General features: G+C 38.1%; 1 long non-coding RNA gene and 1 other non-coding gene across 2 annotated transcripts; one reads left to right on the forward strand and one right to left on the reverse strand.

Moving 5' to 3' along the window:
* Positions 1 to 7,459: 7,459 nt before the first annotated feature.
* Positions 7,460 to 12,155, reverse strand: LOC110286076 (uncharacterized). The gene is made up of 3 exons (XR_002377109.2): positions 11,990 to 12,155; positions 9,463 to 9,687; positions 7,460 to 7,572 (listed from the first exon to the last, which is right to left on the reverse strand). It is a non-coding gene; the product is annotated as an uncharacterized LOC110286076 (long non-coding RNA).
* A 6,910-nt stretch (positions 12,156 to 19,065) lies between these two features.
* On the forward strand, positions 19,066 to 19,172 carry LOC115030016 (U6 spliceosomal RNA). Its single transcript, XR_003835609.1, has one exon. It is a non-coding gene; the product is annotated as a U6 spliceosomal RNA (small nuclear RNA).
* Positions 19,173 to 23,228: the final 4,056 nt, after the last annotated feature.

Here is a 23,228-nt window from a genome sequence, read left to right on the forward strand (position 1 = left end):
TTGGAGGTGTTTATCTCGCTTCTTCTTCTACCAGGTGGCCAAGAATTGTCTGCAACCCAAGGCTCTTGCCAAGCTGCCTCTGGAAAGAAGCTCTCCTTGGGATACCTCCGGGTGTGTGTGTGTGTGAGGGTACCCTTATGAGTCCCTGCAGGCTGTGTAGGAGGGGGTGAGAGGCACCATGCCAAGGTGAGTCAGAGTGTTGCATGATCCCTTACTGAGTTCCCCAGAGCCATGCGGAGCTTCGCCGTTTTATTCGGCGCACTTCAATGTATCCAATTTGTGTATGCCATCTGTTTCCTGCCAAGATCCCGATTAATAGGACCAGGTCTTCGTTCTGAAGCACTTAGAACAATAGCTGGCTTGTGGTAAGCACTGTATAAATATTTGATAAACAAAAGAAATGAGAATAGGAACCATTTGTAGTCAACATTAAACATATGTCTCTGTAGCCATATAAAGCAAAACTTCACAGCTCTTTCCCCAAATAAAACTACTCTCCTCAGTGGGTTTTATGTGGATGGAGCAACCATCAATTTTCAATCACATTTTGTAGTGTTTTGGTTTAAAGGGGAAAAAGACCTTTTAAATAAAATATTAGGGTTATTTTTATTTGACATGAGCCTATGGGAAATTTATTCACTGTAATAGTTGCATATAACTATTTCTCTCTTTTGGCTATATTTGTCTTTACACTTTTAATCATGTGTGCAATAATTTTGTTGATGTTTTGGGACAATTTGGAACGCAAACATCTATGCTTCTAATTAACTGATCAGATAGGAGTATTTTTCACTGCTGTTCCTATCACTAGACATGCATCTGAGCAGAATGACAGGATGTTGCTGGGCACAGAAGACAGGGGATTCTGCGTGCTGGTGGCCGCCACTCCTTCCTGTAGATCTAAGGTATTGAGATTTCTTCTTATCCTCCTGTTCCAAGATGTTTAGCTGTTTTGTTCACCACTGTTTTCTAGCAAAATAACCGGTCGCAGCTGTCTTCTTGTTCCAGCTCTCATTTATTTGTTTCCAGATCCAGGAGTTGATTGCCTCAGATTCATTGTGGTAGTTATATCTCAATTCTAACTCATTTCTTAGTACCCTAGTCTCAAGTGAGCAGCAAAGGAGAATAAACATTTGAAGCTCTGCAGATCTGAGCATGAAGCTCTGCAGATCTGAGCATGAAGCTCTGCAGATCTGAGCACGTCTCTCCTCTTGCATTTATGGAAGATGACAACTTGCCTAAACCCTAGGATCTGCAAGTCTTTCCCTAAAAGTTCTATAGCTGTTATTTCAGGAACTTCCAATTATTTCAATAGCAGAGAAATATGATCATAGTTTGGCTTGCATCACTTTGTAACTATACAAGGGTGCTCACTAGAAGACTATTGTTATAGAATAATATGCCATTTCATACTTAGAGATTAATAAGGAAAAGGCTCTTTAATATAGCACGTGTCTAACTCTGGCTAATGCCCAAAGAAGAGTTGACCTTGAGTAGAAGATTTTGCTAACTTATATACATCTAAGGCTTATGCATTCCATATATGCTGTCACTCTTGAATCTCTTCATGGTCACAGCCCCAAGATACACTTTGGGCAATTTAAACAAAGAGACTGCATGTCAGACCACTTGGGAAGATGGGAGATTTACACAACAAAGATATTGCTAGAATTATTAAGTACAGTTTTTCAAATAGTTGCTACCCAGGATCTTGCCCACCTGGTGGAATTATGTTTTTTTTTTTCCAGAAGAAAAATGGGGGCTCTATGGCAGGCCACAACTTATGACCCTGTGATGCCCCCTTGAGCTACCTGTTGGAGGCATGTTCTTTGGGATGGGCCTAAAGTCTGGTTGTAAATCAGGGTGGTCTCCTTTGTTAGGAGAACTGAGCCAAATAGCTAGGCAATCTTGGTGAACCAACATTTATATTCTTGCATTCTAAAGTCTGCTTATTTTTAGCAGGCATGGTTAGCAGATTACTTATCTTGGGGGTATTTTGGAGGCAGTGTCCCTTTAGCGAAATTGGACTTTGTGTGATCTAATTATTAGTACTTATTAGCAAATCTATTAGTAAATCCTTTATAGCATCAATACTACTAGTTCAAGTTTCTTCTCAATCACTATGCCACCAAAATAATCTGTAAATTCTGGCACCAAACTTTTGGAAAATGTAAATTTATTTTGAAATGATACTATGCACATGATAGCTAAAAGGATATCTAGAAATAAGTTCAGCATAATAATAAACTCCAATTAAAATACATTTTTAAATGCCAATTAAAGAAACAGACAGATTACATAAGATCAGAAAAACATGGTATGACAACGACATCATTTCTCCTCCCCAAAGATTATAGATTCTAGTGACTAGGACAATTGACTAACCAGTGGATCTCTTATCACACATACAAAATAAAACTAATGTTGATTAAGACCTAATATAAAAGTAAAATTTTAAGACTTTTAGAAGAAGGTAAAAAGAGAAATCTATACCTCATGGTAGGGAAAGAGTTCTCAAGTCAGATTTTAAAACAAACAGAAGCCTCACAAAAAATATTTAATATGACTATAAACAGTGAAAACTTTTGTATATCAAAAAGTCATTAAAAACTACAACATCAATTCTATTACAAGTTCCTTCTACATCACTATGCATCCTCTATACCACCATATATATTTGATATAGGTTTTATTATAATATTTAATGTATATAACTAAAAGTTTTATATTTTATAAAATTTATAAATACATATTTTAATTTATGTAATTAACTATGAACTATATATAATTAAATATAAATATGTAATTTATATTATATATTATATACATTTAAGTATAAGAGGTAAACCCACAGATTGGGAGAAATTTGGAAAAAAAGTGTAACTGATGAAGTTCTAAACAACAAAAAATTTATGAAAATTCAGCAAAAATGGCAATATACAATATATAAAAATAAACATCTTAGAAAAGGGCATGTAGATGCCTAACAAAAAGAGATGGGTGAGAGCAGATACAGTCAGTCTTGACGGCATCATTTAACCAATGCACGGACTGAAGCTGAGTGTGGTGAAGGACACCAATATCTCTCAGCACTTTGCCAGCTCAGGCAGGAGGATAAAGCAAGTTCAAGGCCAGCCTGAATTAAAACTACCACTACCACCACCAACAAAAACACAGGTTCTCTACACCCCCAGTATATTTGCTTCTAGAGTAATAATCCACAATCCCGGCAAATATCCTAGTTACCTTATCAACTTGATACAGCCAAGAGTCATCTAAGACAAGCATCAGTTGTGGACTTCCCTGACTGAGAATAATATCCTGGGTGTGCGTCTGTGGAGAATTGGCTTGGTTATTAGCTGAGACAGGAGGGCACGGCCCACTGTGGGCTGAAAAAGCTGAGGCCTGTTGAAATTGTTTTCAGTGGAGACTTTGGAAGTCTAGGTGCCAAAAGAATTGCTCTTGTTCTCAGGGAGTAAAACATGATAAATGAAAAGAAAAACTATGGGATATACAAACTAAAAACGGGCTCTAGGCAGCTTTAAACTTCCTACTTCCTACACATAACAAATTGACATTTTGACCAAGATATAAAAAGTAGTCACCCAAAACACTGGAGAACAGACAGACAGATCATGGAGGTCAAGTGAGAGGGGAGAGCAAGAATAGCAAGAGAATTTCTCCCCATTATGCTAGAACCCAGCACCCAGCCTCATGCTAAATAAACATATTTTAACATGGCTAAAAAGTCCCTTGGTCTTTCTGGTGCCAGAAAGCAGGATAGAGTGGAAAGGTGACTGCGGTGACTGGGAAGTAAAGGGGATATCTTGGAAAGAAGAGGGCCACAGAGTATGATGTAACATATTCTGTGTATACATCTCACACTCTATCAACTGGCTCTATTTGTGAGACTATACCAGCAAGGATAATTTACATACATACATAATTGATCCAGGTCTATTAAAGATACTGGAAAAAAAAACTTAGGTGAGATGTTTTTTGTGGTGTTTTTATACGTACATGCATAAAGAAATACATAAATAAATGAATAAATATATTTTCACTACAAAGAGTTTTCTCAGCTATTAAGAAATACTCCTTAGTTTCTGTATTGAAGCTCATTATGTTGAGCTGCCCTTGAGTTTCATAAACTTAGCAAGACCTTTCCCTAGTGCACACACACTCCACACACTTTTCCTCATCTTCTGGTTCATTCTTCTGCTCAGAGCCTGCTGGTCTACCCTCGCACCTCCTTCCTGCTCACGTTTGCCCTGGCGCATTATTCAGCAATATCCTTTCCGACTTGTTAGCTTAGCTGCTTTCTGCTCACGGGGTTGTTTAGCTTTGACTGACTGTTCAAACCACATCTCGCCTAAGTCTTTTTTTCCCAGTATCTTCAATAAACCTGGATCAATTAGCTTATAAAGAGAAAGGAGTTATTTAGCTCATGATTATGGAAACTCTAATGAAAATCAAGCAGCATTATTGCTTTGGGAACCAAGTAAGAGTACCAGATGCCAGTAATGGGGAGCCTGTGCTGTAGCAAACTGTTAACTAGAGAAGGAGATGCAGACAGAGGGGTTGGTTGGTTCACGAAGACATATCATTACCCCTTAGAAATGAGGTTTATTGAGACAAAGGACCACAAGTTCATGATCAGGCCTTGACACGGGAGGAAGAACATTAAACAGAAAATGGTATCATTCCTCAGGACCATTCATCTCCCCTACCTCCTAGTGGCCTGGAACTTGGACAAATAGCTTAGGCAGCCTGGCCGGAGTACTCAGGAATTCACCTGTCTCCATCTTCCCACACTGGAGTTTTTACTGCTTATCAACATAATAGGCCTCTTCCTGTGAGCTGTGGGGTTAACCTGGTTCTCGTGCTTGCAAGGGAAACACTTTACCAACTCATCCACTCAAATGTTTCCATGTAAAACGTTGCTTAAACAACGATGTCAAAGTTTTGTAATACATCACAAACCTCTGGTGATTTTAAATTACACAAGAAGTCTGCTTTCTCATCTCTATCTCTCCCATCTACCCACCGCCAGAACACGGCCAGAATATCTACCTCGGCTGAGTCACTTCATGATGAGAATTAGAGAAACATTTACTTGCACGAATGAACTGTGCATTCTTCTCTCACAAGCCTAGAGTTCATTTTTTAAAAATATATAAGGTTTATGGTTCATCATGTTATTTACATGTCTCCCTGTTATATAATACCTCTTCTCTAAAATATTACTGATAAAATTATCCTGCTGTAAGATTAGCAATGCACCTGTGCTTTCTTGGAGTGTCCAGTCAAATCCTTCTCTGATCTTCTCTTACTACTAGAATTCCACTGCTTCTGTCATCAGGCCTCTGCCTGCATGGATTATTCAGTTCATGCTGAGAATGTTTCAGTACTTCAGATTGTTCACTGTTCAAAGTCCCTTAGGTACCTGCAAGATCTGTAAGCCAAAGCATTCCTGGGTTATAGGTCTTAACGTCACTGAAAACTCACTGTGCCTGCCTTTCTGCCATTGGACTGTGACCATCTGGTGACTTTCCTGATTCTGTGGAAGGCATGGTTCTTGTTAGACTAAAGCCTTTCAGTCCACACAATTAGTGTTTCATAGCACACTAGGGAACATTTATTAATTTCCATCTTACTTGTCTTTTGAAGGTTATGGGGTTATGGGTTCTAAGTCGGAGTTATTGAAACTTTAAAAGGTGTAAATAGGTAAATATTATGGCTCTTGGAAAAGTGAGACATTGTCCCCCATTTAAGCATGTGATTAATATTACTAATAAAAATGTCATCGGCCTTCCTCACTATGGTGACACAGCTAGGAACACATTTTGTGTGTGTGTGTGTGTGTGTGTGTGTGTGTGTGTGTGTGTGTGTGTGGCTTTCTTTCTATCTCTAATGAGATCTTTTGAGAGACTGTATAATATAAGAAAATCACCTTTTCTAAGAAGTTCTTGGTGCTTATTGATCTTCAATGGTTCTTCATGAAAAGCAGAATAATATTCCTCTGTATTTGGTAAAGACTTGTCTTGCATTTAAAAATTTGTCATTTGTTTGGTTATTTAGATGAGAGTTTGTTTCTTTCTTTCATCCAATTGAACAAAAATGCTGCCTCTGTTAAAGGTTCAAATTTGCGAACACAGGAAAGTATATTCTTTGACAAAGAGATCACATTCTCCATTTTATTTTTTTTTTGATTTTTAATATTTTTATTACATATTTTCCTCAATTACATTTCCAATGCTATCACAAAAGTCCCCCATAGCGCCCCCCATTTCCCTACCCACCCATTCCCATTCTTTTGGCCCTGGCATTCCCCTATATTGGGGCATATAAAGTTTGCAAGTCCAATGGGCCTCTCTTTCCATTGATGGCCGACTAGGCCATCTTTCGATACATATGCAGCTAGAGACAAGAGCTCCGGGGTTCTGGCTAGTACATCATGTTGTTCCAACAATAGGGTTGCAGATCCCTTTAGCTCCTTGGGTACTTTCTCTAGCTTCTCCATTGGGAGCCCTGTGATACATCCAATAGCTGACTGTGAACATCCACTCCTGTGTTTGCTAGGCCCCGGCATCGTCTCACAAGAGACAGCTATATTTGGGTCCTTTCAGCAAAATCTTGCTAGTGTATGCAATGGTGTCAGCGTTTAGAAGCTGATTATGGGACGGATCCCTGGATACAGCAGTCTCTAAATGGTCCATCCTTTCATCACAGCTACGAACTTTGTCTCTGTAACTCCTTCCCTGGGTGTTTTGTTCCCAATTCTAAGAAGGTGCACAGTGTCCACACTTTGGTCTTCATTCTTCTTGAGTTTCATATTAGCCCAAAACTTAGGATACCCAAGATATAAGATACATTCTCCATTTTAATTTAATTTTGTTGACACACTAGAATGTAACTTAAGTAGCTATTTCCTTACAATATTAGTCATAGTACGTGGGGTTGGACATATAGTGAGATATTTAACTTTGATCATAGAAGGCAGTTGTTTTTAAACATCCTTGATGAGATAACATAGTTTGCCCATTGAGAGTACAGGACTCAGCGAAATCAGCCCCACAACCTAACTTGAAAATATTTCCATGAAGACATTTTATGTTCGTAAGCAGCCACTCCCAAATCATCTCTTCTAACCACACCAGCCCTAGCCCTCACTAATCTGCTTTCTGCTCCATAATGTAAGCAGTGTTTTATATAAACTTATTTTTGGTGTTCTGAGATAGGTCTTACTGCATAGCTTAGGCTGGCGGAGAGCTCAGTTGCCTTGCTTTAGTTAAGTACTTAGATTACAGGCTTGTGCCAGCACGCATGCATTTTAATACAAATCTTAATTGTTTTAAAGTTTCGGTGACTTGAGGCCTTGCTAGAATGAGTATATTCAACACCATAGTCTGGTTATAGCAGTTTTTAAAAAATCTTGTCAAGATTTTTTTACCTTTAAACGAAGCATCTGGTTGAAAACACCCGAAGTCATTGACCAACTGGCAGGACTGCTTATCCATGTCTGTGCAGTTTCTCTACCATTACTTTCCTATTTATACAGATCCAGCTGGGCTGTTACAGCAGAAAGATACCAAGGGTTTGAACATTTAGTATGAAATGCACTCAAGGCCTCAAAGCAGAGTATCTCAGGCAACCAGATCAGTCCTTCCTATTCAGAATTCCTCACCTGTGTGTGTGTGTGTGTGTGTGAGAGAGAGAGAGAGAGACAGAGACAGAGACAGAGACAGAGAGACAGAGACAGAGACACAGAAAGAGGAGAGAGACACAGAGACAGAGACAGGAGAGAGACAGAGAGAAAGAGAGAGAAAGAGATATCGTTATACTGTGAACCCACATAAGTGGTACATGTTCAGTCTAAGTATCTTTTTCTGTATACAGTAAACATACTATGTGTTTGTATAAATCCATATACATGGGATTTTTTTTTTTCTACAAAAAGCACCGAAAGTCAAAAGACATCCTCTAGGGAGTCTATAGGTTAGATTCTAAATGTGGAAAGCAGAAGTCTGTAGACTAGTGTTCTAGGTAAACATTTAATTGTGCTGGTTTTATTCAAAAGGCTGGGGGTTATTTATCCATTCAGTCATTCATTCAATAAATCTTTATTGATTAACAACAGCGTAAAGGCCTAGTTCAAGGCCCAAGGAAAAACTCAGAGCTTTATTTTAGCTGCCTTGAGAAGTGTCTCCCAACTCCAGCACATGAAAGAGTAGGCTGTCTTCTTACAAGAAAAGAGCTTAAAGAGTCATGAATCTTTTTTTTTTAACTGCAGAGTATATTTTGCAGAAAAATTCAACATAATTGGAACATACCTATCTTTTTTCTTTTTAGGTGAATTAGGCCTTAACTGACAGATAGCCCATTTTGGTCTAAAATTCAACAAATACTCAGAAAATCTTATTCCACACAATCTTTTGACTATGTCACTTGCCATTTATAGTTGATGGCCTTAAGCAAGAAAAAAAAATGTAAGGTTGGGAAAAAATATTAATGCAAGTTGATAACAAAGCCGAATTCTGTAAATCTATAGCAGCTTATAGCAATCACAAAAGCATGCAAAAGTCTTTCATCTATTCAAAAATATGCAGTGCACAGAATGTCTGCTAAGGTGCATGACAAGTCAGAGTTAAATATATATTAATAAATGAATTAGCTTCATAAATAATAGCCATAATGACATTTTAGGAGACAATAAGTCTGAGGATTGTCAGAAAACGGTTGGATGTATGAGCTTCACGTCTCAGTGATTCTTCAAAATGAATAGGCTTTGCAAGATAGTTCAGACCCGCGACCAGCCTATTTCCTTGAATAATTTACTTGTTGTCAATTTGTACAGCCACATTACACATGCAAATTGTGCTGCCTGTGCAAACACCACTTGGAGATGATAAAAACAAATTTACGAAGGCTATAGAAGGAGGATTTATTTCACTTTCTCACCCCGGTCAAGCAATACATGTATCTGACGATTGTGTGTACCCAATTTTGTTGTAATTATATCAGCAAATTATTCCTTATAATCTTATTATTTTTAGCAGTCTCCTTGTGCTTGGGATAATTAGCTTTCTTCACTCAGTGTAAAAACAATTCAACTTGCCAGCCAGGCAGGGCATAGCTCCATTATCTGTTTTGGGTTTAAATTTATTCCCTATATTCTTGGACACTTTGTGTAAATTAAAAATTTCATAGTCCCTAATACTGTACACGCTGTTCATTCAGTGATGAATTAAGGCCCCTAAACCTCTCCGTTTGCTATTAGATATCTCATCCACTTTATATGTTAATCTGTGCTAATGAATTCCACAACCCCTAGCCACAGCGAGATGACTAAAATTATTACCACTTACAGAGATATGCCTTTTTCATTTAAAGTTCAATTCAAATTGCTCCCATAAACAGTCTGCCACACAAAGATACCTCCTATAAAGGAGAGTTACTTACCTATAAGTAGAGTTCTCTGAAGGTAGTATTATCTTCAGATGCACATTCCTGGGTCACGTGCCCTCAGGTCTGTGGCATGGTGGGGGAGAGGATTCAGAGCGATGGGTAGGTCTTTCTTTCCTTGGGGCTCTTCATTAGCTCTGTGGCCTGTATTCCTGAGGGTTACTGGTGCCACACCCCTTCACCCAGCCAATCCTGTTCTGAACATGACAGACCCTGTGTTGACTAAAATAAAGAGTTGAAGGACTAGTTGTCATGAGTAATTGTATAGGAGTAAGAGGCACACTTACCACCTTCAAGAAGTTACCTACAAAATTCTGTGCCTCATCACTGAAAAATGAATCTGGGAGCTTTTAACATATAAAATGACATTTAACCTCTATATTACCTCTACACGAATAACTTTTTATTGTAAATGCAATGCATTCCCCTCGTGGAAGAATTAGAATATATAAACATAGCATAGATTTTATTAAAAAATCACACTCACTCCCACAGTACAGTGGCAGCCACAACTGCTATATGGTATCTATTTATTTATGGACTTTCCTGCTTAACTTTATTTAGATGATAAGAGACTGTCATTGTGACTTATACCAGTAATTCCAGAATGTGGGAAGCTGAGGCAGGAGAATCACTGAGAGCTCAAGCCCACTCTGGGCTATGCAGTGAGTTCCAAGTCAATTTAAGTATGTATGTGCGTATATGTATATGATGCACATGTATATGAGGTATATGTAGTATATGTAGATGATGTATATGTATATGACAAGTCACTAAACTTGTCACCTCCTTCTTCCATTCTCTCTAAGGAAGGCATGCAGGGAGTATGTCCCATTTTCCTCTAACTCTGTGACTTTGCCCACGTCCAAAATGGCAGCTGCACCTTAGCTTCGTTCATTCTTCTCTCAATAGAACATTCAAGACCATTTTCTGTTACTTTGGCTCCAGCATTCTTTCTGTGACTACGACCTTCCCGGACAAGCTTTCCTAAATGAGGTGACAAGGCACCAACCATGAGGTAAAATGTGATGTGACGGTCTTTGCTCTAGACCTCATCAGATCTTTTGTAGGTGGAGGGGCTGTTGGTATAGGTGGCTTGTCACATATGCTGTTGTTTTTTCCTGTGGTTCTTAGACTGTGTGCTGTCATTATGGCTTTGTAGAAGAGAACATCGAGGGTCAAGTGGATGATGTAATGTGCCTAGAGAAAGAAATTACTGCCTGGAGTTTTCCAAGTGTTGACGGGAATACTTATTTTAATTCTTGCCCTCAATTGTCACTGAGACTTTGGCACTAGGTGCGGGGTGGGTATTTAGTGTGTTTCCAGTATTTCCCTTTAAAGAGAGATGATTTCCCAAGCTAAATCTTTGGAAACCTTTTTGGTTAGAAATCCAAAGCCTCTTCATATATTGTTTTATTTAGAAGTCCTTTAATTATTTATTAGCTTGAAAAGGTGATTTACATAAAGCAAATATTTTACTGCAGGAGAGTTTATAATAGTCTACCTTTTATAGTATCCTCTACTTAGAAGTCAAAACAACTTCTAGGGAATGAGTTTTTTTCTTTTTTTAAATTTCTGTTCATAGTTAAGAAAATGACCCTCCCGATTAATAAAGATCACACCTGAGAGAAGCATGGTGAGAACCACCCTAGAATCTTCTCCTCATGTCTCAGGGTCACTCATGATGTTACATACCCACATAGTTAAGATAGAAATACATATGAGAGGTTACAGCCTGGGAGCAACTTCCAGTTAGAGGGACGGTTTCATATGCCATCATCAACTATGAAACCATCATGCAGGTCATAGATGGAGCAGATGCAATTAACCTGAGTTAATATTTGGCAGGGCCAGAGGGATAACTCTTAACACATAATCTCCCTTAAAGTGTGATGTGCTTTTAAGGGAGGATTAGATGTACTTCACTGTAATATCTTCTCAGGAACACAGTGTGTCTAACTCATTGTTTCATTTCTACTTACGAATCCCAAGTGTTTGATTATCTCTCACAAAACTAAGCTCAGAAGAATGTAAAGTAGGCACATTCGTTGTCCTCAGGTCTGTCTCCTTCTTGTCTCTCTTTCTAGCCAACCCTGCCTGTTCTTGAGTGCCCTGTGGCCTGTGTCCCTCCATTACTTCACAGAACCACTTTCCTGAAACAAGTTGGCCATTCAAACACATTGTCATACAGTTGGCTAATAAATCTTAGTGTGCTTTCATCCCCAGCAGTATTTTTATTTTGACAGGGATTAAATCCTAGAGCCAATGTTTGTGAGCCAGGAAAAAATGTTCAAATATCTATCAAATGGTGTGACTTAGCTCAAAGTTCCCAAGCAATAGGGACATTGTAGAACTGTTGAGTGGCATGTGGAAGGCTGGCTTGCTTTCTTGGTCCATGTTGCAACTTATATTTTGGCCTGTTCTAGTCATACAGAAAATGGGGATAAACAGAAAGCTTGCTCATATGGTTGCTATGGGGATTAAATCAGTGTGAATGTATAAACCCACTTGGAATAGTACTGACATTTCAGAGAACTCATTTCGTTTTTCACTTTTCTTCCTCTATACTTCCTCCTCATTCTTTGAAGAAGGTGGTGTGGTACGGAAGAACTCACATGGGCTTAGGAATCAGGTATTCTGGGCACAGATCTGGACCACATGATGGTGAGCACATAATCTTTCTGAACTTTAATTTCCTTTAGGGTAAAAAAGAGATGGTTGGAATATGTCATGTTTTTATCATGAAAATTAAGAAGATTGTGTCTACTTAGTAATGTGCTATGTACCCAGTGGGCACATATTAATGAATTATGGTTATCAATTCTAGTAAAGGCAAAATACAGACATTTAGGTTCAAAGGTACAATTTTCTAAATATAAAATTGTCTCTGGCAGTTAGATAATCAAATATGGGTGTCAGATTGTTGACATTTAAACAGTTAAGTTTGTAGATTTCTGAGGTAGAATGCTATTTTTTTTTACATGAATACTTTCCTGTGATCCAAGGCAAATAGGTAAATAAAAACTACAATAGTACTATTTGGTAATATTCTAACAAGATGCTAGTGAAAAGGCTATCACAGTAAAGAAAATTTGAGTATTTGAAAAATAGGACATATGTGCTGAACAACTCCAGGAAAAAATAAAGTAAAAAGAAAGTATGCAAATTCTATCATCAAGCAAAATGATATAATTTCATCTTTCCCTTAGCATCTTTAAATTCTCACTACTCCTTAAAGGTGTGATATAAACTATGTGTTAGATGGTTCTATCAGGGATAATGAACCCTCGAGTAAAGTAATCCTGGCTACAATGTTACTTTTGGAGATCTGTGGGTTTCCTTTGGTGGTTCTTCCTCTTGCCACCACCATTTTCTCGTTTTCCACTTCTTCCCTTCTACATGGAACCATAATCACTGTTACAATGTTACTTTTGTTGCAATGTTACTTTTGGAGAACAGGTAGTCTGTTTCTATTTCCTTTACTGGTTCTTTCTCTCACCATTATTTCCAAGTTCACTTCTTTCACATCTCCCTTGAAGGGATTTCTAAGTCCTTTACATTCATGGTTTTAAAACTGTTTCCTAAGTCCGTGGCTGAAACAGAAACAACAGAAACAGAAACAGGAGGTTTTTGCTTTGGAATTCAGTGCTATGTCATTATTAACAGATAATTAACTAATTAACAGATTGCCTGAACTCCAGTCGACATGCCTCTATTGATATCTGTTTTAATGGTCTCCACAATTTGATGTCTAATAATATCTCCAATTTTTCGATGATAAAACACAGGTTCAGGGAATTTTAGATAGTTAAACATAATGTAACTACTGGCTTTGTAATTCTAAATTTAAGGTTTTTGTAAGCAGAGCTTGTTAAGTCTCCAAGTTTCCCTAATTTAGGTTTCCTATCATTCACATCTGTTTTGTTCTTCCTATCCTCAAGACCAGATTTTTCCTATTTTCATCAAGAAACTCTCCTTGAAACTCAATTTGATTCCTCTGTCCCCTATTAAATATGGTAGTGACACTAGTCTAGTGTCTATACAGTGCTTGGTACTACCTTCTTCACATTAAGGTTATTTACCTCCCCAACCAGATTTTGGATTCTTGGACAGCTTATCTGTCTTAGCTAACCATCTCCTCCTTCTGCCCAAAACAATGTTTTCTCAGTGTTTGTATCTAATCAATCAATATTAATCAATATTAAAGTCAACATTGGATAAATGAATAAAATTTCCATTTGAAAAGAGAAGTGGGGTTCTGAAGTTTTGTAAGAGTTCGGAGCTTTTCCAGTAATATGGTAAGTTTTAAGAAAAAGAGTGGCTTAAATAACCTGGAAATTTTGCACATAAAACAAATTTTCTCAACAAGAATATATTCTGTAGATATAGGGAGGACATATGTTACAGCTAAGGGGGAAGGTTTCTACGGTGGAAGTGTTACAGCTCTGAAGATGAAGGTATCCTGGCAATTGAGAGCCAAGGAATACCACAGTCACATCACACAATGAAACACAAGATGGTTGCTGCCCCTGCTTGGGTGAGAAGGAGCAAAGAACTGCACAAGAGGCAGGCTTTATGAAGGGTTTTCTTTTGGGGGGTGGCGAACTTTCCAGGGTGAGATCTGAGTACAGGCTCAGGTATTGGTGGGATTTTGTGGCCTGATCTTGGGCTTTTTTTCCCTGTAGGGTAGACCCTAAAGGGCTTACACTAGGTTTAACCATTCTTCAAGTTCCCAGTGTCTAGCTCTATTGTCAGTGCACAAGGTTATACCTTATGTAGAATCCATCTGTTCTTGATTTCAAAGTTAATAGTTGATCCAAGTACCAACGGTAGTAGGGTGGAGTACTAAGCCTTAAGTGGGACTTTTGTATCACTGCTGCTGAGGCTGAAGGAGCATCCCAGAAGAGTGTAGCAAGAAAATAAGAGCTGGAGAATGAGGTGGTATGCCACAAAAAAGTGTGTCCTCCTGTATGGTATGGCCCTCACAGTCCTGAGCTCAGTGCAGCTTTGGTTATGTGCACAAGACCTACACAGGACAAGGTTCTTCTGTGTTGCATCATGGAGGAGAGGGCAGCTAAGGCCTCATGTCTCCCTGAAGTATGCGATTTACAGTTAGTGGTTGCTAGGGGAGAGAGTGCCATTTTTGTCAGTGGTATACACACTGAAAGGTAGCCTGTGCTCTAACTTCCCACATCTGCTCATGCAATCAAACCTAACTAGGGACACACACACATGATTTAAAAGTTTTAAGGAAGCCTCTTGTGAAGAAAGATTTCAGAGGAAGCGGGAATGGGATGAAAAAGCATAATGAAAATTACCAAGATGCATCACATACACGTACGGAACTGTCAAATAATATATATGTATATGGTGCATCTTAGTAATTCAATATGTATCTTAGTAAATGTATTATTTTAGTAAGATATTATTAAGTACATAATTAGCAATACATTTAATATTGCTGTTATATCATAATAGTAATTATTAGTAAATATCTTAGTAAAATATATATGGAGGCAAAACACTCAAACTCAAACACACACACACACACATTTTTTTTAAAGAGATCCCATAAGAGGGGCCTAGGAAGATGGCTCAGTCAGTAGAATGTTTGTCAACCAAGCATGAAGACATGAGTTTGGATACTTAGTATCTGTATAAAAATGGATTTGGCACAGTATGCACTTGTAATTCCAGTACTAAGTACGCAGAGCCAGAAGGATCCCTGGGGCTTACTGACTAGCCAGTCTAGGTGAATTGGTATACTCCAGACTCAAGGATAGCCTGTCTCAAAAACTAAAGTGGAATGGAATTGAGGAAGACTCATGTTGACCTCTGATACCTACATGCACATGCACACACATGCACATGAGAACTGCAAGAATTGCATCTCCGTGCATTAGAGAAAATTTCTACTTCATTCATAGCCAAATAAGCTGCTTTCTGTCCAACATTTGCACAGATAACACCTGTACATTCAGGAAGAAACAATATATGTGTGGCAACAAAAAGTATTAGGCAGGGGAGTAAAAGCTGGTAGATATTGGAGAGATTGGACACTTTGATAAAGGAGGTGTGAGTTTATTGCTATTTCTGGGTTTTATTCTGCAGTCAGGATAAAGTCAGCATGCTGGAGAGGACTTAGTGAAGCCTGGTCTTACTTGAGAAAGAACTGGCCCAATAGCTATTGCTAGAACGCACAGGAGACTTTTGGAAGGAAGAGAATGTGATTGCAAATTTTACTTTTAACTAATGGCCTAATCTCTGGGTTGACCAAGTACCATGCAAGCAAAGGGCATGCTCTCAAGGAATCCAGCTAAGAAAAAAAAAAAAAAAAAAAAAAACCAGCAAAACTTTACAGCTAGGCCATAAAAAAACAAACCAAACGAACAAACAAAAGCAGAACTGAAATCTGCACTGCCTCCTATTTCTGAAAACATAGAGCTGGTACATTTGGTTTGGCCAAATTAACTTCCTGATTGTGATAGCCAACCAACGTTCTTTGAAGGAAAGTACTATAGTCCAGAGTTTCTGCCACACATCATTCACAATTTCCAAGATAGAATTCAAATCATTTGTGGTAACAGATTGGATAGAAAGGCATTTTGGAGAACGTTTAAAGTGAACATTAAAGTGAACTTCTAGGGGTATTGTGAGGGTGTTTCCAGAGAGGAGCAACTACCTGCATTCTGGGTAGGTGTTAGAGTTTCCTTTTGTGTTGCTGCTATAAAAGACTATGACCGGAGCAACTTAAGGCTGATGACTCCTGTGAGTGAGGAATGTTCCTATAAATGCATATATTTGAATACTTGGCCACTAATTGGTGGTGCTTTGGGGGAAGTTATAGAATTTTGAAAAGATGCAGCCTTGCTGGAGGAAGCACATGGATGGGGGTGGTGGGCTTTGAGAATTTATAGCATCATTATAGTTCTATCTCTGTCTCTTCTCTCTTCCTCCTCCTCCTCCTCCTCCTCCTCCTCTTCTTCTTCCTCTCTCTCTCTCTCTCTCTCTCTCTCTCTCTCTCTCTCTCTCTCTCTCTCTCTCTCTGTCTTCGTCTCTGTCTTTATTTCTTTATTTCCCTCTTCCCCCTCAGTCCATCTCCCCTCTCTCTCTCCCTCCCTCTTCCCATGTATGGATGAAAATGTAACCAGCCAGCTTCCTGCCTCTGCTGACATACCATGCCTTATCCACCATTATGAACATCTCTGGAACCATAAACCAAAATAAACTTCCTTCCGTAAGTTGCTCTGGTCATAGTATTTTATAGCAGCAATACAAAAGGAAACTCTTAACACCTACCCAGAATGCAGGTAGTTTTAAATTGTCACTGGGCTGCAGATAGATGGAGGAGAAAAAAGAAACCTTGTAGCGAGGGAGTCTTTCTTGTCTCTGCTTCCTGGCAACCATGATTTGACCTGCCAGACACGCCTCACCATGATGAGCTGAAATATGCTATGAAATCATAAGCAAAATAAAATTTCCTCTTTTTAGGGTGTATCTATCTTGTATTGACAGAAAAACTAGATGGTAAGTATCGTCACCTGTTGAGACATTTTGTTAAAGACAAAACATTTTCAATATAAAAGCCAACGAATAGCAATTCCAAGATTATTTCAATGTTTGAATTAAATGAGTAGTTATTTTTTAGGGTAGAAAGGACTGTAAGACAATGAAAAGATGAGAAACCTCCACTGAGAGATAAATAATACAAAGGGACAAATTAGGGAGTCCCAGTCTCAACAACGTCGCTATCAATTCTCAAACTAATCTACAGATATGACGTATATTCAACCAAAATCTCCACAATTGCTTTGTAGAAATTTCAAAATTCTCAAATTTGTATAAAAAAGAAAACGAAGATAATCAAAACTATTTTGAAACAACAAAAATGGTTGTAAGGCTCACACTACTTTGTTTCAATGTATTATAATGCAACTGTAATCAAGATTGGTATGGTATTGGAGGTGAGGCAAATCAATAGAAGTGAATTTAAGGTCTAGAATATATATTTACACTTCATATTATTAACTTGATCTTCAATAAAGGTACAAAGCAGCTTGAATGGAGACATTTAAAAAAAATCTTGCTGGGACAACTGGAGATGAGGGTGCCGGAGACTGAGCCTCGAGTTCTACTATATAGAAATATTATAACTGACCCAAATGGTTCATGGATCTAAAACCTGACAATATAAAAAATTCTATAAATGAAACAGAAAAAAATCTTTATAACCTTGAATAAGGCAAAAACTTCTTTTATCACGTGCGTGTGCACACACACACACACACACACACACACACACACACCCTAATCCCACAAAAGAAAAGTATCAGGAAATTGAAATTCATAAATTTAAAATACAGTCTTTGAAACCCAGTGTAAAAATCAAAACCCAAAGCCATAGATGTTATAAAGCACTAGTGATCTTAAAATTAATGTCATACTTAGATATTCCTACATACAAACATATTAGACTGTTCTGTCTGACCCCAAACTGTAAAGCAATAGGTGCTCCTTGTATATTGTTGATGGGGAATGCACAGTGGAATGTTCACTTAGCAAAAAGCTTGACAATTCCTTCAATAGTTAGGCTCATCATACAGTCCCCAAACCACTTATGCAGAGGTATTGCCCATGAGAAAGTGAAATCTTTATTCACATCACTCACAATCTACACAGAGTGTTTCTTAGCATTTTTTCACTGTTACTGCTAAAAACTCCAAAATGGTCCAAGTAGTCATCAACTGGTGAATAGATAAATCATGTGATCCCTACTCAGGGACTGCTACTTAGCAACAAAATACATACGGAAACTTTGAGGATCCTCGCCCATGTTAAGCTAAATAAAATAAGCCAGAACAAATAATCTACTGCTATTTGCTTTTATTTGTATGAATCTATTCAGGAAATGTCAAACTAGAAGATACTTCGGCTGTTTATAGGAGGTGTGAGGTAGGAAGTTTTTCACTATAGGGGAGACAGAGGGAACCACTACCCATGTTCTTACTATGGTAGTGTTTATGTGACTACATACATACTTTAAAACTCACAGTTTATAATAGGAGGTGCGTGTGTAGTTATATCCTAGTGTTAGCTTTGAGAAAAATGAGGTGAAATAAAAAACATTTTCAGATAATAGAAAAATCAAGAGACTCTGGTGCCCATGGACTTACTCTATATGAAAGCTAAAGGAAACTCCTTAGAGTAGAGATAAATGAAAGCAGATGTAAACATTTGTCTAGGGGATGAGTATTGATGGTTGCAAATGATATGTGTCTGTGTGTGCATAAATGAGCATATATGCATGTACTGATATAATTTATAAAGATTTGGGCAGGTAGGTAAAAAAAACTTCCTTAGATCATAGTTTATATCAGTATTTTCTTATTAAAAGAAACTAACACATAAAATAGTTGGAAAAGCTTTCTAAGACAGAGTATAGCAAGAGTGAGGTCATATGAGGCAGATCACTCAGGATACCCTCAATTTAGCAAATATGGTTTCTTCAGTAGAGTTAGTATTCTGGCTGACCTGATTCTCAGGGCTTAGAAGACAATACCACATCACAATGCAAACAAAACAATTAACAACCTGTAAATAGTGCTTGCTTCGGCGGCACATATACTAAAATTGGAACGATACAGAGAAGATTAGCATGGCCCCTGTGCAAGGATGACACGTAAATTCGTGAAACGTTCCATATTTTTGAGACTATGCCAGGGGGCCTAGCAAACACAGAAGTGGATGCTCACAGTCAGCTATTGGATGGATCACAGGGCTCCCAATGGAGGAGCTAGAGAAAATACCCAAGGAGCTAAAGGGATCTGCAACCCTATAGGTGGAACAACATTATGAACTAACCAGTACCCCGGAGCTCTTGACTCTAGCTGCATATGTATCAAAAGATGGCCTAGTCGGCCATCACTGGAAAGAGAGGCCCATTGGACATGCAAACTTTATATTCCCCAGTGCAGGGGAACACCAGGGCCAAAAAAATGGGAGTGGGTGGGTAGGGAAGTCGGGGGGAGGGTATGGGGGACTTTTGGGATAGCATTGGAAATGTAATTGAGGAAAATACATAACAAAAAACAAACAAACAAAAAAAACCAACCTGTAAATAAGACATGATTTCCCTTCCCCAGATACTTTCAATAGTACAGACTTTGAAAAGGATTCTGAATGGGTCTTCTGGTCACACACAAGAATTTTTTTCATTAAACATTTACAGCTTTTTACAAAAGGTAGGTCCTTTCACACACGCACACACCCCATGCTTGTAAGGTTGTTAGAATCCCAGGAAGAGTGTTTTATGAGTTACTAAAAAGATGATGGAGAACAAGCTACACTGGAGTTATCTGATAGTCAGGTTTCCAGATAGTATGCCTATACTTAGCTGATCCCTTCCTCTGAGAAAGCAATTAACTGACAATCACTATGGACTATGAAAATACAAGGACACTCAGAGAGTACTTTATAGATTTTTTTTTAACAGCACCAGGAAAATATATTGACTCAGTCCCCAAGAGTCCTAGGAGGAGACCATTTGCATGGACATTAGTCATCTGACACAACTTTATTGTGATTTAGAACTAACCAGGGATATAGTACTATAGAGAGCTGGGAAAGCGATAAGGGGAGGTGAAAGAGTGACTGAAGTCCTGTGTTGTTTGAGTTGGGCATGGCCATGTCAAGTGCCAAAGTCTTAGACTGTAGGAAATTGGCAAATTCATAGTGGGGTTTAAGTACAAGTGTTCACGAAGGATTGTCCAGCATATGCAAGTACAAGTGTTTACAGCTCATCAATGTGTGCATATCTAGTACCTGCAATTTCCTCCTCCTGCATGTTTACTCTCTAAGACTGTTGCCTACAGAGACCCACCTACTAAAACTAGCTAAGTCCTCCCCTCTGGGCTTAGAAAATAAGCAGACTGAGATTGGGTTGTTGCAGTAATTAGTACCATTCCATGACAGTGCATACAGACCACTGACCCAGCTTCTCTGTGTCCCTTTGTCTGTCATTTCTTTAGTGTCTGCCTTTCCCCTCACCCCTTCATTATCCCTAATCAGATCAAGATACCAAGACATGGAGATCACCATTTGGTACAGAAGATAGAAAGCAGCTCGTATCTGGTAAACAGCTGACAATGGAGGGTGTTTGGCTGTCACGTTTAGTTAATGACGTTTAATAATTTACATGACTAGAAGAAAGGCGATCACAGTTACAATGAAATGCAAAGTAGAGTGGAAGGCAATAAAAAAATGAAGGGGGAAATATTTAAGTTGGTGTTCAAAATCCCGCTAACCATCTGTTTTCATGGACTTGTCTAGGTGCTAGTCGTTCTTTTGGAATGGTCTTTTAGCAATGTATGTTGCTTCACATAGCTCCAAGTCTACCTTTCAAATGCACAAGGTTATTTAACATTCACCAAAATCCTATAAATCCTTCCACTGCATCCACTAGAGCTTGAACATCTGTCTTTGGAAAAGCTCCAAGTCTAGCCCAAGAATATTTTTTGAGATAGGGTCTCCACTATTCATCCCGAGATGATTGTGGACTTGCAATATTTCTTCCTCCACCTTCCAGTTTCTAAGGTTGCAGGTGTGCATCGCCATGCCCAGTGCTAAGCTGATTTCTTAGATTTCCACTAAATCGTGTTATCCCAGGTACTCACTGTTTGTTCACAGATGTTCCTAAGTCATGGTCTCCATTTCACTTTAATACACTTTCATTCACCCCTGCCAAGATTTTAACAAGCCTGCTCATGTACTTCTGTATCCTCAAACTTTAGACAGAGTTGACATTGGGCATATGGTAAAGACCTGAAAGGTGTTAACAGTGTAATGCTAGCATCTGTCAACATTCATGAGCTCCTTGGTGTTTATGTATCAGAAAACTTATTGACAAGGTCTCATATACCGGGCTTCCTATTATACTTGATACACATTGCTTCCCGTAGAGAGATGAAGTGGGTCGTGGAGTGTCTTTTAAAGTGGAAGTGTTAAGAAGAAGAGGGAGAGACTAACAGATTTCAGTGCATCAAACCAGGGATGACCGAAGGCTGCTGATAGGCTGGGATCACTCACCACTGTATGGTAATAGGAAAGGAGATAGAAATCTCACTGTCTATGTCATTACACTGATCATTTCAGATGTTTACACTTTTGACTGTTCTGTGCTGGGATTTCTAAGAAACCTCTTCTTATGAGGCAGTATATAATAGATGGGGGAAGCAGAAACTCAGGGTCCAGCATGTCCATTGTGTCGATTGTTAACTTTGTATGCCTTATTTTGTTTCTGTATATCACTGGATGTATGGCTTAGACAATTTACTTCAACTCTTATCTATAAGAACGATGTCATACCTACCTACCTCACAGGGCTGTGTAAGATACTAAAGGCAAAATATAAACAAGTACTGCTTAAACTTCCCCCTTCTGTTGTCTTTCCCCATTAGACCTGAAGAATTTGAAAGTATTAGACATGAACAATAAGTAAAAGGTGCTCCTTGGTATAAGGTATTCATCAATACCCTATATTACAGAACATTTCTTTCCTCAGATGTCAGTTCTTGCAGATATTATAGTGTTGGTTGTTAATTGTATTCTTGAAAGGCTTAACATTGTTTATAAATGTTTTTCTCTGAAAAATGTAAAAAAGAAAACCAGATAAATTGTTATTTCTCGATCATGATGGATAGCAACATAATTATGAGATTTAGAACTCCCTGGTTTCAATTTCTCTGCATAAGTCAGGAGACCATATTTTTGCAATTTTGAAAAAGAAGTACTTTGTATAGAGGAAAGTTAATTATTCTTTCTCAGTTTCAGCAAGAATCACATTTATTACATGTTCAACAAAGTAGTATTCATTTTATCCAAATGAGAAATAGTTGAGGGACTTCATTATATTCGGAGAACATTTCCATCAATCAGAGATTTAGCAGCTACCAAAAAGAATTCCACAATTCATCTTTTATATCATGGGTGTGACTTTTAATCTCTGTACTAAAAATATTAAATATGAGGGAAAACTGTTCATAAACCGTAATGTTCCTTGGCAGAGAAAAACTGCTTTGTGTTTTTGAAGATATGAGAAATTTAAATGAAACTTACATGCTTGAAATTAGTGCCAGATGCAATGCAATTCCAGCACAATTCACTAGCTGCATGGCATAGTTCACCATGATTTACTAAAAAAGTATTCAACAAATCTATGTTTCACTGAAATCTCAAAAATACAAGTATTTCATTCATAAAACACATGGCTTGGCAGGTTTCCAGAGTAGGAATTTTCTGGAGGGAAAATAAATTTATTGATTAAAATAAATCAAATCGCTGATGGTTTCCTTAGAAAATTTGCAAAACATAATATGCAGAAGTTGACAGCTTCACGTCTTGAGCCAGAACAAAAATCCAAGATATGGCTTTATGTTTATTATCAAACTTTATTAGTGTCATAAGCGGGTATTTAAGACATTTCATATTAACATTTGGAAAATATACATGTAATTATATATGTATATAAACGTATATATGCTAAGACTGTACATCTTTGGCATTTTTATTCCAATGCACAATCACATGCAGTAAGTAATGAGCGTTCATGGATGGGATGAATGTAGAAAAAACTAGGGACTAATCATGCTAGCATTATTTCTTTCTACCCACACGCTATAGCTTCTTCCCTGCCCCCTCACTATTCTGGTCACCCCTCTGCCTCTAGCAGTTGTTATGTAATAAATATAGTTTTCCCCCAAATCCTT

The sequence above is a fragment of the Mus caroli genome, unplaced genomic scaffold (genome assembly GCF_978045245.1).
Source record: "Mus caroli unplaced genomic scaffold, Mus_caroli_1 scaffold_20, whole genome shotgun sequence".
Lineage (NCBI taxonomy): Eukaryota > Metazoa > Chordata > Mammalia > Rodentia > Muridae > Mus > Mus caroli.